The sequence below is a fragment of the Chelonoidis abingdonii genome, chromosome 3 (assembly GCF_003597395.2).
Source record: "Chelonoidis abingdonii isolate Lonesome George chromosome 3, CheloAbing_2.0, whole genome shotgun sequence".
Taxonomy (NCBI): Eukaryota; Metazoa; Chordata; order Testudines; family Testudinidae; genus Chelonoidis; species Chelonoidis abingdonii.
This window is the reverse complement of record NC_133771.1, coordinates 106,061,139-106,079,722: the sequence shown is the minus strand read 5'-3', so window position 1 is coordinate 106,079,722 and position 18,584 is coordinate 106,061,139. Positions and strand designations below refer to the sequence as shown.

Genomic DNA, 18,584 nt, shown 5'->3' with positions numbered 1-18,584 from the left:
CGAATTAATGTGCTTAGTGTGGCCGCGTGCACTCAACTTTATACAATCTGTTTTACAAAACCGGTTTATGTAAAATTGGAATAATCCCGTAGTGTAGACATACCCTCAGGGTAAGCAGACTTCACCACCTGAATTCAAGCTGATGGAATTCAGTCTACTAAATGTTTTCCAAGTGCTGGGAACTGTGATTAACATAGAATACTCTCCTTTCCTTTCTTCCTCTTACAGGACTTGTTCTGTTGCTCCCATTCCTAGAGGATGAAATATTGCATCCTTCACATCTTTCTGATTTTAGATATTTTGATTTTGTGGAGATGGGAATCTTCTCTTGGAAGAGTTTGAAAGCTCTGTGAAGCTCTTTGTACAAATTCCAACACTCACTTCTCTGCCTACTAATGACTTGCAAAATGTTGAGATTCTTCCCTCTATCTAGACTTTGATCTGCAACTGAATGGAAAAGGTATCATGCCACGGACTTATTGGAGGGCTTATTTCATCTGAGCAAGCCCTGCTAAGCCCTGAATCTGTCCAATGACTCTTAGTGGAGAAAACATCTTTTGTTTCAGATTTATGTGCTGCAAAGTCTTGAAAGACTGCCTGCATCGAGGATACCTTCAGTCCAAGTGGGATTGCTTATCAAAAGGAGTTTTTCCCTCTTTATTTTGAGCTTGTGCAACCACTCTAGGAATTCACCAAAAGATCTCTCCCGCCAATGAGTGCACCCCTGGATCCTACTACCTCAGAGTGAAACATACCATCTTGTTAGTATATATGTGGAGGGAGTGTAGGAGACATTGTGGGATCTACACAATGACAGAGAAACCCAGTCTCTTCTTGCATCAATAAATGCCTTCAAAGAGGCAGTAACAGATCACTTATATTGGGTACATGAGCATATAAGCATATATCCTCTTTGGTAAGTGGCTGAAGGAAGGCACTGCGGGAGGAACACTTCCCCGGGCTCTGCTTGGCCATCCTGTCCCTGTACAACATAATATCTGGTACGCATGTGTGTATGAATGCGTACATATGTTGAAATGGGGTAGCAAGTTTAGCTAACACACCAGAGGAATGACCATCCTGAGAGGGAGAATTAGGCATTTCCAACTGAAAAATAAAAGTTATTAGGAAAAAAGCCAATTAGGAAAGATTTACAATTGTTCTAGTGTATTTTAAAGAAAAATGGTGTCCTCAAGGCTCTGTGGTAAATGGAGGTCTGGAACTGCCCTACTATTGGTTCCTGGTAGTTGTTCTCATGGGAGGAGCCTAGCAGCTAGCCAACAGATCAGTAACTGTGTCGTCCCTACACCTTGAAATAAAGGAACTTCCTACAGTAAGACTGTCGGGAATGTTAAAGCACACAGAGAAGCCTGCTACACCCATAATTTAAGTATGGTATTCTATGTTCCCAGCCTTCTCCCTATAAAAATAGTCCCATGAATCTTTTTTTGCCCCTTAATTTTTCCATCTTTCCTTTTCAGACATGTGAATTGATACTAGAAAATGAAATATGGTAATAAAAGTAAATATCTAGTTCATGCCACCAAGTTTTTTCTACATTACAAACTCCAGAAATAAAAATTTAATTATTAGCATAGTGTTAAGGAGCATAACTACATAGTATTGTTACACATAGTCTTACAAGTTCTTTCTTAATGTGCGAGCAGTATTCAGCCTTATTGTGCTTGTGGTGTTTATTTTGTACTTCAGTTTGTTTGGAAGGAGGGAAGCTGTTGACAATCAGAGAGTTTGCTCTCCACCTTCATCTCTCTAATTAGACTCCATTGCTCTGGTGCATAGTAGGAGCTGAGCATTGGTGTTTGGGCTGAGTTTTCTGAAAGAGGTGGTTTCTTGTGTTCTGTCTGTGACTAACTCTGTTCAAGGACTCTGTGTGTGTGTGTGTATGTGTGTAGATATAGATATATCTCTATATATAGAGAAACTAAACAAATTAAGCTCAAAAAAAACATCCATACTCTGTATCACTGATTCCGACCTTAACTGAACTGCAAGGCTCTGACATCTGCTGCCACTTGGTAGAGCAGCAACAATAGGAATGCAAACAGACGAACTCAGTATTGGTAACAATGTCACCGAGTGTGAAGAAGCGAGGTCCATACATCAGTTGCATATGTAATACAAGCACGGGAAAAGTGTAACGTTGGAAGGATGCATGCCAATAGAATATATTTTGGCTTGTTGTCCATGACTATGGTACCAAAGGATAGGTGTAAAGGATGCTGGTAAGGTAGAAAAATCTCTTCAAAAATCTTACCAAAGCATTGAAACTATGTCTGAGGTTTACATTTGGTGAAACAATGCCTCAGTGCTTTTATATGTAAGCTCTCTGGGGCAGGGATCATTTTTTGTTCTTTGTTAGTACAGTGCCTAGCTCTTATAATATACCTTGCTCGTACGCTGCACTTTGAATCAGTAGATCTCAAAGGGATTCACAATTTTTTAATGTGTTTATCCTTACAAAACCCCTGTGATAAGGAAGTGTTATTATCCCCATTTTACAAATAGTGAGGAACAGAAAGGCTAAGTGACTTCCCCAAGGTCTCACAGGAAGTCTGGATGGAATAAGGAATTGAATTTAGGTCTCCTCAGTTCTAGATTACTTCCTAGCATTCTTCCAGACTCCTTGTAACCAAATCTAATCTATAATCCCATTGGTCTCCCCCTAAAAAATAAAGGAAACCTAATTTACAAATGAATAATATGTTCTACTACATTTATTTTCTATCTAGATGCAAAAAAACCATGTGCTGAATTTCAGGAATGAGTAATGCAGAGAAGCAAAAAGAGAAAACTTTAAGAACTCCATTTGAAATATTCATTTTATGTTATTTTTGGTCTTGTGGGTCAATGGTTTGGTTTGGTTTTCCAAAATTACACATTTTGGTGACTTTCTGAAGCATTTTACTTAAATTTTTGTGTGGAAAATAACTGAAAACAAATAACTATAAGGTAAACATTTTTGTTTTTCTTAAACAGGCTCCTGAGAAAAGAACCATTATAACCATTGGATACTATGTACACTTAAACAAACACAATCAACTTTTTTTAAAAAAAGAATCATACATCTCTATGATTTTTTCAAAGTTTTTAAATTATTTTTTTAAATAGTACTTTAGATGTATAACTCATATTGCATAATATCAATGATAATGTAATTATTTCTAGGATAATAACCCTTAGCATGTCATATTGGAACTGTTGTTGAACCCAAACATAGATATGAAATCTAACAAAAGCAAACTTTTATATGGCTAACTTAAGGGGGAAAAAATCACCATTATATTCATGTTCAGGTCTACTTATTATACTATGAACACGCTGAATTTGTTTCAAGTGATATACTACAATATTAATAGGGCACTGAACAGTAATATCCTCCAACTTGGATGAACATGAACATTTTTTAACTATTGTTACAAGTAACACCCAAGATCACTAGAAATTAAAGTGTTTCAAAAAAAAAAAATCTCCGCTTTCCTTTTTAGTTTCTTTACATTGAGCATTTGACAACACTTTGCATACAGTCTGTTTCACTCTTCTCCTAAATAGTCAGGTTCCACTGTTGTTTGTGTGGGTCTTTAACAGAGCAGCAGAGAAGAAAATATTTTGAAATATAGGAAAATGTGATTGTAAAGCCACAAAAATTGGAAGGGGGACTCAGGTTTATGGGTACTAAACTATTTTTAAGTTTTTTTTTAAAATGTATTAGAGTACAAGTTGATAGTATCCCTGAAGTAGCAGATCTGGGAATAAAGGTGCTCCATTCTATGAAGCATTAAACAATCAGAAATATAAAAACAGTGTACAAAAACAGTCTCAGGATAAGTAATTCTTGTTGAAACCACTCTTGGAGAACAGAGGTTGTTTCTTAGAGAAACTGAGGAAAAACAAGGGAAATCATTATTTATAATTTCTATTACAATAGCCACTTAATCTGGAATCACTGAAGAATAATCTGAATAAAAATAACAGAATGGTTAGGGTGCCAACTAATCCAACTAATGGAAATTTGTAAGAATTTTTAATAAAAATATCAGTAAGTGTTGGATGTTGAACATTTTTTTCACATTGACCTTCGATGCAGATAGCATAATAGCCTTCACTTAAATTTACATGGAGATTTTCAAAAGGTTTCTCTCTTCCCCCTCTCTCACATCCCCCCACACACAAGTACATTTGGGGCCTGGTTCTCATTTGCGTAACGTGGCTTTTGCATAAATCTGTACTCAAAGATCAACTTTGTGAGAACAAAAAACAAACCAACAAAAACCATAAAGATTGGTTTAGGTTCAATGGGTAAAATCCACTCCACCCTTTAAAACTGAAATACCATATTTAGGCTCTATGTAGCTAAACAACAGTTTCTATGAAGGTGAAATCCACTCACCACCTAAAGGCTAGTACCTTTACCCTAGTTGTTACATGAACAGAAATAGTGGCTACAACTCCTCTGCTCCACTTCTGGGGGATGATGAGGCCACTGAATCAATGAAAATTAGGATCCAATAGGCTTTTTCTGGCCTACCCCTCTTCAGTGAAGGTTTTCCATGCTGACTCCATGGCTCTGAGTACCCTTCTTTAGCATAAAGACAGTATACTGGACCCCCTAGTGAATACTCTGATCCTAGGAGATCCTTCAAACAGTCCCTATGCAGAATTCAAGTGGTATGGACGTCCTTAGGATAATGTACCACACCACTGGTGAATTTCAAACCATAAAGAAGGGCACTAACCATGCAGCTGTAATTATGAAAAGTAGATACACTGCTATGCAATATATTGTAAGCGTATTAAAAAGAATCAGTCAAACGTAAGTTTAAAAAAAACTGTCAGCCCTCAAAGACCCTTGCACACAAAGTCACAAACAAATAATCATATTAGATTTGTCAGGCAACAGTTTGGGCATTGGATATTAAAATGCACTATACCATTTTTGTACCTTCTGTAGGCATAGTATAAAATGATACATCTGATAGACATCTACAGTTTTTTTCCACTAGAAAGTTTCTGATTGTTCATTTTTTTTTTATGAGAGCAAATGATGTGATGTACCATGTTATCTGCAAACGAAACACACCTGCAATATGATATCGTGTAAGTTAATACTTTGTGACAGTAAAAATAGTTGCCATAAATTAAACACTTTTCTATGGCGAAGGATAAGTAACAGCCACTTTTGAGAAATGATTCAACTTCATTTCACGGGACAGCAGTAAAAGAACCCTATCAGTAGGTGTTGCTATAAGTTTTGGTGACAAAGTTTTCTGACAATAAAATTATGCTTTGTCTTTCCCTCATAAGAACAATTTTTGAAACATAAGTGAACCCAAATGGAAAATGTATATCATCATCTCATATTGCACCTAAATTTCCGCATAACTATTGGATAAATCCCAGAACTGTTACCTCTAAAAGGTCACCTAAAAAAAAAAAATCTTGTCAGAACTTCCCAGAAGTGTTACGTCCAAAATCTGCCATATAGAACTCTCCCAATGCAGGTTACTCCTGATTCTGAAGCATCTCTGAGCGCTATTCTAATTGTGACTTCTTGAGTATAGATTTCTAAATAAGCCAAAAACCACAAGGTAGTTTTAAGTATCCATCAGGGATTATGTAGAGCATTCCAAGTTCAATCTCACTTGTGGCCTAAGCCAAAATTTGATTACTGTACCAGCTACCCCCCAGAGAAATAGCACATACCTTAAGTATAAAATATTTGATATGAAAACAAGTTAACTGTTAATACCCATCTAAGTAGCTACCAGAATGGAGTAGGAGAGTATACAGTTGGAAACTCATCTGCAGGGTATTATCATTTTCATTGCAGTTACACACAATATTATTGCTCTAAAGTGGCAGAGGAAGCTACAAGACCAACTCCTGGCATGGTAATTGAATACATAATCATCTGGCTGAGAGGTGAAAGAGAGATTAACACCAAGATTACCATGATAGACTTTCAGTTCCTTATATCACACCATTGTAGAATAAATATTAATATAGGCAGTAGAATGGATTACCACCTTAACATTTCACCTATGGAGGCCTACTGTAGGTTTAGGCGAAAACTGAAAATGAATTACCTAGAAAAAACGTTATCCAGGTCACAGAACCACTATAGTTTTTAGCACAATTATTATGCTCTGCCTTTGAGAGGACCAGAACTGGAATAGCAGGTTGGGTCTGAGGTGCACTGACTGAACTTGGCAAGGAAATCTGCATGTAACCCACCTACACTATGCTTGGTTCTATGACTGCTCACTTTCATGAGAACAAAAATTACCTAAAACAAATGAAAAACAGCCAGTTGATATACTACATTTAATGGAGCCAATGCTCCAGAGATGTAGTTGGCTCACAGTTCTCCCTTTTATGCTCTTTTAAATACTGTTATAAAAAATTATTAAAACAAAATATTCCTTCATAAGTCTGAAAAGCCCAAAAAAGAAGAAAATTCAAACTTTATCTTTAATTCACTTTTTTCTGTCTAGATATTGCAGAAATCTACAAACCGTGCATGTAAACTTACACATGTGTACAACAATATCTGAGGCATAAGAGACTGGGTTAAAGATAAAGACAGAGGGTCTGATCCTCAACTAGTATAAAGCTGAATAGCTCCACTGATTTTAACACAGCTATACTGATTTACACCAGCTGAGGATCTAGTGAAATCATGTTTCCAGTTACATCCATGTAAAGGCATTGATTTCAATAGAGTTATATGCATATAACCAGCAGAATTCTGTTCAAAGTTTCAAGCTTAACTCTGTATTTCTATTCTTTTGTTGTCTCAGTCAGACCCTTACTGATATGTCGATGCAGATTTTTGTGGTTTAATTATAGATGTGTCAGTAGCAGAATACTTACTCTGCTTCAACCCAATTTAAAAAAAAGGCAGCAGTAATTCTTTACATTGCTGACAATGTCAATGTAAATAGGTCATCTCGGGTTAGCATCAGAGTGTAACGCTATGAATATTACATTGTCAAATTAATTAAAAACATATTCACCTTCAAGTAAAAAAGTTGAGAGCTATCAAAGTATGAAATTACTCCTATCTGCAGGTATTTTGTGGGCGACAGTGTCTATGAAAGGTCTTTATAATGAACAGAGGAGACAAATTACAAAAATGTATACTCTGGCCACAGTATAAGGAAATCAAAACAGAGCTATAGCACTCTTCCATTCTTGTACAGATAAATTGCTCAAGAAGTGATGTTCAAGCAACACACAATCATCAATTAAACATTTTCCCATAAACTTACTCATTCTACTGTACTTCTAGCAACAGCTGCCCAGTATGAAATCACAAAGATTTTCCCCCTTTTTCTAAGGAGTACGAATCTAAACGGAAAAAACTGCACTGACCTTGCTCAGCACAGCACTGACAGCTCTTATGGGACTCATTTCTTGCCATACAACACTGTGACAAGTTTGAAAATGAAGTGCTTATACTTGGCATTTTGAGCCTGCCATTAGCAGTGGCCATTTTGCTGAAAAATGTGACAAGTGGTATATATAAACCTGTCAGCATGAATGCTCAGTGACTAGATTGTGCAGAAATGTCCAGTCTGTTTTAATACAGGATTAAGAAAAAACATAAAACGTTTAATATTTAAGCAAAAGTAGAACATGTGCCAGTACCAGTTCTCAGGTTTTGAGTCTAATAGCTATTTTATACTGAGGCCCCTTCTGTGAGTGTCCCAAGTAGGTTGTAATATTGCCAAAAAGAATTTATAATATGGACTCAAAATGCAAATATTAAATAAACTTGCTTTCAAAATAAAATGAATTTTATACTCACCAGATATGTGCTCCTCACATTTGAGCTTTCACATTGCTATAAGTAAGATGGACCCAGGTTTCTATAAGCACTCCTGATTTAATTTGATATTCAAACAGAAGTATGGACTTGGCCAAAAACCTCTTGCACAAAAAAACCCAACAACCTATCTCTATATATTAATATCTACAATGCCCCCATTATAAAATACATGTAAATACAAGTAACAGCATTTTTAACTGCTGACTATAAAGTCTAATTAAACAGTCAGGTTCAGAGTTTAGGCACGCAAAACTCCCACTGACTTCAAAAGGAAGAAAACACATACAAAGTTTAGTTTTAAAAACCATTTTTATTTGATTTCAAAAAAGGGTAATAGTTTTGTCTTCAGCAGAACCATGTCCTGAAATCGCAGGGGTGATTAAAAAGCCATGCTAAAGCTGAACGGTTTCAAATATCAAACTATATTATTATGTCAGGGCCCGCAAGATCAATTAGCGCTTTTCAATGACGGGAAGGGTTATAGTTGGACTCACATTTATACAATATCTAAAACTAAAAAAGAAAAATGCCTATCATGAAACTGCTTTTAATATTACATTTTTCACATTTACTTACAAACTTTTGAAACAACAATCAAATTGTTAAACATTATCTTTAAATCACATGGTATCCGAGCTGCTTTTCTGTTGCCCAATTTTTAAACCATTTATTAATTTAAATAAATTGTTTCTGCAATCACAATAAACGTGTACTCTGAGATGGCCAGAAATCACAGGGAACATTAAACTATGCATTAAAACCTAGGGTATCATCATAAGGCATTTTAGTACATGTGGTGCTGCTACTAAACCTGGTTTATTGCTAGGCTTTTATAAAGCTTTAAAAACACTTGACAACGATCTGCAAATCATTCACTTTTTCTGTCTGGGTTACATTCTTTTTGAAAATCCAAACTATATTATTATGAATGGAAAGGTGAGCTTGGCTCCATGTTCCAAACTGAAAACAAAATAACTACTATAAAACAAAAGAAAAATATAAGAATTGAAAAATAGCTGATCACAGGTCTAGATAAAAAAAAGCAAGTTTTATACTTTCTGTTATTAAATGTCTGACATAAACTTTGATGTCAACAAGCAACTGAATATACATTTCACTTCTAAGCCCAGTAAGAAATAATATGTGGAGATATAAGTATGTTAGAAATTAATTTGTTGGTACATTTGATTCAAGCATTCTCTGCTGTAACAAAATACCTAATTATGGTCTCATACATAATTAGTTTAAGATTCTCTATATGGTGATAGTTCAGAAGAGATCAAAAAATTAAAAACACATTTTGTGTATAGTTTAAGTTGTAAGCATATTATTTTTAATAAAACCAAAGCATGATTGCTTTTGTAAGATTACAGACTTAAAAATGTCATATTTTGAAAGCACACTTTTCTATTTATTTCTTCCAGGAGTGATTTGAAATATTTACTACCAGACAGTACCTAATTTTAGGTTTTAAGTGCTTTAACAGCTCTATGAAATATGATCAGCAGCTGCAATGTAGAACTACACTGAATAAACTATCCTTTATAAAAAAGGAGACTCGTTTTACCCAGAATTCATAAAATCCTCACTTTCAAAATAGAAAAAGATAACACATAAATAATTAGTATTTGCTTTTTACAGCACTTGACAGATATTTTGAGGGGGGGGAGAAGGGGGGAGGAAATTCCTGAACTGACTTTTATATTAAGCAGAAAAAAGTAATTTACATTACCTGAAAAATAGAATGAACACTGTTCAGTATAATCAACTCATCAAAAGTGCATAATTATCTTTGCCCATTTTCAACCAAATTCTGATACATGACGTTCTTTATTATAATACTGTAAAGTAAAACTAAGGTACACAAGAGCCAAACAACTTAACAGTAGCTTTCAAAACTTGAATCAGAGGTTGAAAATATGCAATAGGACATTGTCTTTCTGTATTTTGAATGGTCATGCACAATACATTTTATGTAGTATGAGTAACACAGGAACTCAGTGATAGTGGGAACCTGATCTATAATTTTGTCCATGATCTCTCAGTCACTAATATCAGAATAAATTTCTATTGCAGAAGAGTAGTAATGTGCTGTAAGACATTACTATATAAAATAGTCCTCTAAGTATATGATTCAACTGAATATATAATAGTATAATTTAACAATCCAAAAGACACATATTTTAGCATTTATTTTTATAACTGTGCATATACCATTTGAACAAGTAACTATTTGACATTTTCACCTTGTATTTTACTTTTAAGGTACTACAATTAATTAAAAAACAGTTGGTACTATGAATGCCAGCATTCAGGAAACAAAACAGGAAATATTTTTTTCTAAATTTGTTTGCTTTAGATCTAGCCCAGATAACATTAAACATTAAAATGTACTGGAAGAAGGGGGGAGGGGAAGGTGTCCATTTGTATTTCCACTTATTTGATATCATTTATAATACAACATAAGTTTTAGGTATGTAAAGATCTACATTCTGCAGCATTGTATGGGTGCACTGCAGGGGGAAAAAGTGGGAAGTCTACAGTGATTTTAAGATTTTGATTTACATGGTCACTAAGAAGTGATGAGTTGTGTTAAGAAAGCAAAGAAAAAGGTTGAACATACTGTACAACAAAACACTATTAACTTGTATTTGGAAACTGAAATTATGCTATATCCAATTCTTTAATACATAAAAAGATATATATAATACAGTGAAAGATTGCATCAAATTGAGAACAGAAATCAGATAAAAATGATTCATTTATAACTGTATATGGTGAAAATTATACTTCTCAGTAAATTTCAATGTAATTCTGAATTGTCTATTGCTTATGTTAAATATATTTTAATTAGTCTGCATATATTACTGTTTCTACTATTTTATATGTGCAAATCAGACCTTAGATTAAAATCTATATGGATTTCAATGCTAAACAATTTCATTATTTAAAATGTTTAAATTCGAATGACCTAAAATGCTCTCTGTTTTTTCAGATATCCCTACCTAAATCGGATCTACGCAATGAAAATAATCTATTACTAGACACACACCAAAAAAATGTATCTCCTTGTGCTTTTCTTTGAACCTTGCTCACAAGATTACTGGAAAAACAACAATGTATCTACTTGTAAATGAAACTTTAGATGCCAATTACTGACTGGCAGCGACTCTATCCTGGGATCTCTTTCACTTCTGTTAAAAGTGCCTAAAATTGGCTGTCATCTAACCCCCTACACTGCATGACATCGCAATGGACACAGACATAAGCACTGCAAACAGTCGCCTTTGCTTCAAAACAAACAGTCAAGGCGACTTTGGGTTTAATTGTCATACCTCGCTAATATTCCTCTCTATTGATTAAGTGGATGCTATGTGCCGCGCCAAAAAAGACAGAGGGTAGGAGAAACAAAACTTAACTACGAGTCCGTAATGTGAAATCTAACCTGCAGTTTTTCTTAGGTATTAGATTTTGGAAGCGTCCGTAATGACAGCCAGAGAGCCAAATTAATGGCCAACAGCCCGTTGGGTTTAAACACGGAGAATCCTGTTACCACCTCAGATTAAGTACAAACACACAGAGACTCTCCTCCACGTGGAAGTGCTTTCAAACCAAAACACAAGCCCCCGCATGCGGTGCTGATGCACTTAGGGGGAACAACTAGACCCTACTAGATTAGGGCTAGTATTCCTGTGTCTTTGTCTACACTGGAGAGAGTTAGAGGGAACAGGCAGAAAGAACACACGGTTGTGTCTGGCTTTAAACCACAAGAAAACCAATACTTCATATATATATATATGAATGAAATATTGGTTTTCTTTCCTACCCTCTGTCTTTTTTGGCGCGGCACATAGCATCCACTTAATCAATAGAGAGGAATATTAGCGAGGTATGACAATTAAACCCAAAGTCGCCTTGACTGTTTATTTTGAAGCAAAGGCAACTGTTTGCAGTGTTTATGTTTGTGTCCACTGCGGTGTCATGCAGTGTAGGGGGTTAGGTGACAGCCAATCTGAAGCATTTTTAACAGAAGTGAAAGAGATTGTGTCCGGCTTTAAACCACAAGAAAACCAATATTTCATATATATATATATATATATATGAAATATTGGTTTTCTTGTGGTTTAAAGTCAGACACAACCGTGTGTTCTTTTATATTTATATATATAAAAGATATAAATATATATATATATATTCCCCTAGAGAAAGAAAATGGGAGAAAAACAAAAACAAGAGAGCCCTGGATCCCCACTCCCTCCAAATACTTGAAAGAGGCGGCAGAAATTAAGATATTTTCCTTATTTTATTGCCAGTGTGAAACTAGTCGGACCCATAGCAGATATTTTCTAATGGCTGCAAACTGTAAACTTTCTTTATTAAGAAATTAAAGTCGGTTCCAATACTGCCAGAGTCTGGGGGGTAGGAGGGAGTTTGGAAGTTGCATGCCATAGGATGTACAACTGAACAAAAGGACATATTTTCTAGACCCGATAGAACCATCTGCGTTTTTACAGTGCTGAAAGCTAAGCATGTTCTTACAAACGCTGCCATAAATTAAGGAAACTCCCCCCTTCCCCCAAGGTTTGTTATCCTACAAAACTCATGCTGCATGTTCAGGTTGCTGGCAGAATTCTTTCGTCAAGTTACCACAATAAACCTCCAGAAAACTCGTTGAATTTCAGTCTCTGCCCACCTCTTCTGCATTTCCTGCCCTAGGCGATGACACACAAACTCGGCCGTGTATGTCTCACTGACTACTAAGCACAAAACTTCCTCAAGGAGGGGAGGACGTTCCTTGAAAGAGAAAATAAAATCGCCTGCAAAGCGGCACTAAGGGGGTGACAAGAAAAGGCTGGTGAGTTTCCTTCTATACACTCAAGCCAGCATCACAGCTACAGAGCCCAGTGCTAGCGAACTGCATCGGAACGGGACAACACCCGCACGGCTCGCGCCTCAGCCAGCTCCAGGGAGAGCAGATCAAAGGGTGGGGGCGACACGCGAGCCCCGCTCACCTGGACCGGGGCAGGAAAGCCTGGCCAAAGGCGCGAGCAGAAGTCAGCGAGGATCTCTCCCCCCGCACAGTGAAAGGGGGCTACTCGCCTGGGTCTGGATAAGCCCCGGTCTCGGTGCCCAGCAGGGCTCAGAGCCATCAGCCGCTACTCCCAGCGAGCTCTGCCGCGGCTCACGGCAGCCGGTTCAAAAAGAAGCAAACAAGGCTCAGTCCTAACCCCAAGGCGCAGGCAGCCGGGCGCGCACACACAGGGGGCGACGTGGGAAGGGGAGCGGAGCAGCGACACTCACCTTCTGGTGCGGAGACACGCCGCTACCTTGCTGGTCAGGCTGCTCCTGGGTTGATTCTCGCCCCTTCTTCAAGTCGAGGTTCCCCTTTTGCACTGCTCCTCCGGCAAAACAACAGGACATCCCCCTCCACGGCTCTCTCCCCCCCCCCCTTCGCCACACACCGCAACCGAGAGCAAACGGGATTAAGGGGGAGGAGGGGGGTTGGCAAGGGAAAAGTAACCACTCTCCTCACTTTAGGGCGTGCAACTGGTTGCCCTCTCTCTCTAACACACACACAAACTACTTCACAAAGAGGAACCCTGGTGGGGTGCTGGCTTCCCAAAGCGGGAGGGGAGCACGCGCTACAACCCCGCCCCGGGCGCTGCTTTGCACTTGTGCAGGGAGGTTGCAGGCAGCCAGGCCAAGGGTGCAGCAGCAGCAGCACGGGGCCGGGGGGCTGAGCCTGTGACTGTGTTTACTGCAGCCCCGAAAGCTGCATGTTGCCGTTGGTTGTTTTCTCGCGTGGGTATCCGGTGCGCTTACCGGGCAGCTTGCAGAGCGGGGCTTGCTCCTGCGCCTCCCACCCCCTCTCCCCCAGGCGCAGCGCGCGCACATGCTGCTGCCCTAGCATCACCCCCCGGGCAATGGGTCGTACCCGGACCTTTCCGCCGCTCCTGCCGTCACCGCTGTCCCTATGCCCGCCCGGCGAGAGCAGAGCACCCGTCTCCCAGGTGTCAAGGCTTAACCAAAACTCCCCCTCCTCCGCGGGACCTTGCCTCTTCCCCGGGGCTCCGGCCTGCAGCCCTCACTCCCATTAACTCCTGAGCAAGGATTGCAAGGTTTAGCTACCGAGCAATTACACACCTAGGGGCTGCATTTGTTCATATTTACAAACCCTCTCTCTCTTTCTCTCCCCCTCATGCCACATTTACGCGGGTTGAGTAGTGCCTTGCTCCCTGATATAAATAGCACCACTTACACAGGGCTGGGTGACTTGCGATCATCTGACCCACAGCCAGCAAGCCCTTGCACTGCCCCGATTCAGAGTTATAGTCTCCCTACTACTCTGCCCAGGCCATAGACTATTTTAGGATGCCGCATAAGCCCCTCAAGGCACTGGGGGGAGGGGGAGCCCCAGGTTGCTGGGTGCGTTCAAGGAGCAGCCTCAACACACTCTCTCTTCCCCTGCACCCCCCCCACCACCACCAACTACCTGTGCAGAGCCTGCAGTCCCCTGTACACAGGAAGTAGTGGTAGAGTGCAAGGCAATAAGGGAGCAGCTTAACCGCCTCAACTCCTTTGCACTGATGGTGCATGGGACAGGTCACAATCCAGCCTCTGGTAAAATAATATACTTATAAGGTAATATACCCAACATGAATACAGGTACCACAAGCTGGCCCTTGCTTTGTAATCTGTTTTCTTCTCTGGTTGTTCTAAAAAAGGAAGGTTCTAACTCAGTCTTTACTTTTGGGGAGGCTACAGCAGAGATGTGCAAATGCACATGGGGAGCACTGAGGAAACATGCAACAGCACCTGCCACTATACCCTTTTAGAGTTGGCAGTTGTCTCCCTTCTTTCTGTGTGGAAGGGGGCCCTTGCCTGGTGCATTGTTGGGCAAAGTTCACCTGATCCTTATGTGCTGGGAGTTGAAGGACTGTGTTTAGTACAGTAACGCCTCACTTAACGTTGTAGTTATGTTCCTGAAAAATGCGACTTTAAGAGAAACAATGTTAAGCAAATCCAATTTCCCCATAAAAATTAATGTAAATGAGGGGGTTAGGTTCCAGGGATTTTTTTTTTCACCAGACAAAAGACTATAGCGCGTGTGTGAATCAGGGGCAGTGCAAGGGATTGCTGGCTGTGGGTCAATTCAACAAACAATTTAATACTGGTACACAGTGATGATGATTGTGAAACTTGGTTGAGGTGGAAGAGTCAGAGGGTGGGATATTTCCCTTATTGCTAAATGATGAACTAGCAATTGGCTGAGTCCTCAAGGAATGCAGGGAGATATGCACATTTCCCTTAAGTACGCTGCCTTCTTAATTAGATCAGCTTGCTCAGCCATCTTGAGCCCTGCTCTATGGAAGATGGGGTAAGTGGGGTGCTGGAGCAGAAGGGAGGGGGGACACCCTGACCTTATCCTCCCTCTTCCTTCTCCCCCCTACCCCCCGCATTGCAAGCAGGAGTCTCAGGGAACAGCTCCAAGGCAGAGGGCAGGAGCAGCACATGGTAGTGGGGGGAGGGGCACAGCTGAACTGCAGGCAGCTACTTCACAGGGAACTTAGGGGAGCAGGGAGCTGATAGGGGGCTGCCGGGTACCCTGGTTCCAAGTCCCCACCAGCTAGCTGCAATGGGCTGCTCTTCCTGCAAGCAGTGGGCAAAGCAGGCAGCTGCCAAACAACGTTAGAAAGGAGCATTACACAACTTTAAACGAGCACAGGGCCAGCTCCAGGCTCTAGCATCCCAAGCAGGTGCTTGGGGCAGCAATCTGCAAGGAGTGGGAGTCCCTGTGTTTTTGCCCCCAAGCAGCGTGTGAATTAATGGCGGGAGCAGTCCATGTGCCTTTAGGGTGGCACGCGCGTTTCCACAGCGGCAGCAATTTGGCGGCAGCTTCTATGTTCAGCTTTCCGGGGTGGCGCAGCTTCTGTCTTCAACCCCCATGGAAACGCGGGTGCCGCCCTAATGGCACACGGACTGCCCCTGCCTTCCACAGCGGCAATTCGATGTGCTGCTTGGGGCGTCAAAAACAGTAGAGCCGGCCCTGAACGAGCATGTTCCCTAATTTATCAGCAACTTAACAATGAAACGTTAACCAGGACGACTTTAAGTGCGGAGTTACTGTACCACTCCCTGCACACAAGGAGGAGGAGGAAGACAGTAGTAGACTCATTGTACCCTCCCACCCTCTTCCTCACCTACTCTTGCAGTTTTATAGTGAGTCTGATGATATTTTTGTTTTTCCTCTGAGCTCCAGCACTTACAATAGTGCTCGTAAGTGACAAGACTCAGTTTTCATGATTTAAAAAGCTTCTAGCCCCTACCTTCTGAAGAACATACTGAAAACATGAACCTAAAAAGGCTCATAAAACAGAAGATAAGTAAAGAACCCAAAACATATTTTAAAGTCATGATTTTTAAACCAATCTCATGACTTTGAGGGGCCTGACTTATGATTTTTGAAGAATGTGTGTTGGCAGTTCTGAGACCATCTAGTCCTTGATAATTACTTCAAAAACTTTTCAATTATTTATATGTCAGAGAGGGAATGGCAAAACCAATTTACTGCAAAGGGAAAATATTTTCAATGAAAACTGATGCCGTGCTGAAGGAGCAAACCATTTTGCTTGTTAATGATGCCACTGGATATAATGCAGGTAGGAGGTAGATAGGAACAAAACTTGAACAGATCTGTAGTTTTTCAGTCCTTATGTCATGTAAGTCATTGACTTCAATGGAAGCTGTGGAGTGTTCAGTGCTTTTGAAAATCGGGTCTCTTATTTTGATGCCTGATGGATTTAGGAGCCTAATTTGGGCACCTATTTTTGAAAATTTGGACCTAAATCATCTTACCTCTGAAATAATTTGGTAGGAAGATGTCCATGTTAGTGCAATTCTTTGTATATGAGCTATGCAATGCACAGGTTTAGTAGTAACTCCCGTAGGGAATTCTTTCCTCATGAAAACAAGTTAATAAAAACTCAATATTTGGTGTCTTCAGAGACTTGCCACTCAGAGAGTGAAGCAGCCTTGGAAAACTCTCTTACCTTCAAAAATTCAGCAAGGAAAACATTTTAGTCTCTTCTCTCACCCCCCTCACCCCTAAAAAGACATGAAATCAACACAGCGTAGAGACAAGCCAGAAAAATCAAGTGAATTTTGAACATGCAAGTTTAGAGGATAACTGGAGCAAAGGAAAAATCAGATTTGCAGAAAATAATTAAAACTGACAACGCTGATGCAGAATTAGATTAGTGATTGCAGTACCCATCCTATTAACAGACTACTTTTATAAGAAAAAGTGTTGCTAACTCATTTGTTTCTATTAGATTTGTGAACAGCAGTACATTTTACTACAAAGTAGTTGATTCCTGTAATGAAGGTTTCCTGAAGTCTGGTTTCCTTCCAATTTACTTCAATGAAGCGAATCCCTGTTACATTGAACAATCACATAGAAACATGGGTCGTTTTAATGGTCACATCACTTTCAAGCAAACTTTTAACCATATGTTCACCCTCTATAAAAAAAAAAAGTATGCTGTAAGTGATTTAAAAGAATATGAATGTTCTTTGTTCAATGCAGTATGCATTAGTTATGTTTTTCACACGTTTCAAAATGAGGAGGAAAAAAACTCCCCCCTATTATGTATTCCTGGCTCATTCATTACTCTGGCAAATCTCCCAATAAGGGTATGTCTACACTGCAGTAAAACACCCATGGCTGGCCTGGATCAGATGACTCGAACTCGTGAGGATCAGGCTGCGGGGTTATAAAACTGCAGTGTAGATGTTTGTGCTTGGGCTGGCACATGGGCTCAGACACCCATCAAGGGGAGAGGGTCCCAGAACCCGGGCTCCAGCCAGAGCACAAACGCCTACATTTCAGTTTTATAACCCCATAGCCCAGAGACCCACGAGCCTGAGTCAGCTGACCTGGGCCAGCCACAGGTGTTTTATTGCAGTGTAAAGATTCCGTGAGTGGCCTGATCCTGCCCTTGCTAAAGAATATTGATGTTTTGCTATTGACTTCCATGTGAGCGGATGGGCTTATCTACATGAATATTTAGTTTGCGGCAATCTGGAATATGAATCTATCTCACACTTGCTTGCCACACATGGAGTGTGGACCTTGCTGACTCTCACTAACAGTCCCTTCATGCACTTTGCTTCTGATTCAAGTGCACTGAGAAACTGCTAGTGCACAACAGCAGGGTCCACAAGGACACTTAGTGTGCAGCAGGCTAGTGCAAGGTAGATTTATACCTCAGCTTGCAGAAAACTAAATGTTCATGTAGACAAGCCCAAACACAATGAGAGTTTTGACACATTCAGGAATGCTAAATGTAGCCCCCAAGGGAATTGTTTTCATAACAAAACAAATATTGTTTATTAAGAGATCTTTGCCAGAATAATGAAATGAATTATTATAACTATGTATGTGTGCCACAGATGACTTTGAACAACAATTTTAATTGATAGAGGACACAGTTCAGATCTAGGGGCTTATTCAAATCCCATTGAAATCAATGGAAAGACTCCCCTTGATTTGCACAGGCTTTGGATCAGATACCTAGTGCAAAGAACAGGCACAATATCCTCCATGTCACTTAAATCCCACAAAGGAGCTACGTGGCTGCCTGTGCAACACCGAGTGAGTTCCTGTGCTGGCCCAACATAGGCTAATGCATGAAATCATGAAAGAAGTAGGCCAAGGGCAGCTCAAGGAGGGGCC

The 18,584-nt window shown here is 39.8% G+C and overlaps 1 protein-coding gene across 9 annotated transcripts in view; it reads right to left on the bottom strand.

The window, feature by feature from the left end:
- The window catches only part of EYA4 (EYA transcriptional coactivator and phosphatase 4), a 244,302-nt gene extending 230,761 nt beyond the window's left edge, over nucleotides 1-13,541 (bottom strand). For all 9 annotated transcript variants that reach the window (XM_032780517.2, XM_032780514.2, XM_032780521.2 and 6 more), the window contains exon 1: nucleotides 13,151-13,541. The gene's annotated coding sequence lies outside the window, so the exon portion shown is untranslated. The remainder of the gene's footprint in view (nucleotides 1-13,150) is intronic.
- Between the last annotated feature and the right edge of the window lie 5,043 nt (nucleotides 13,542-18,584).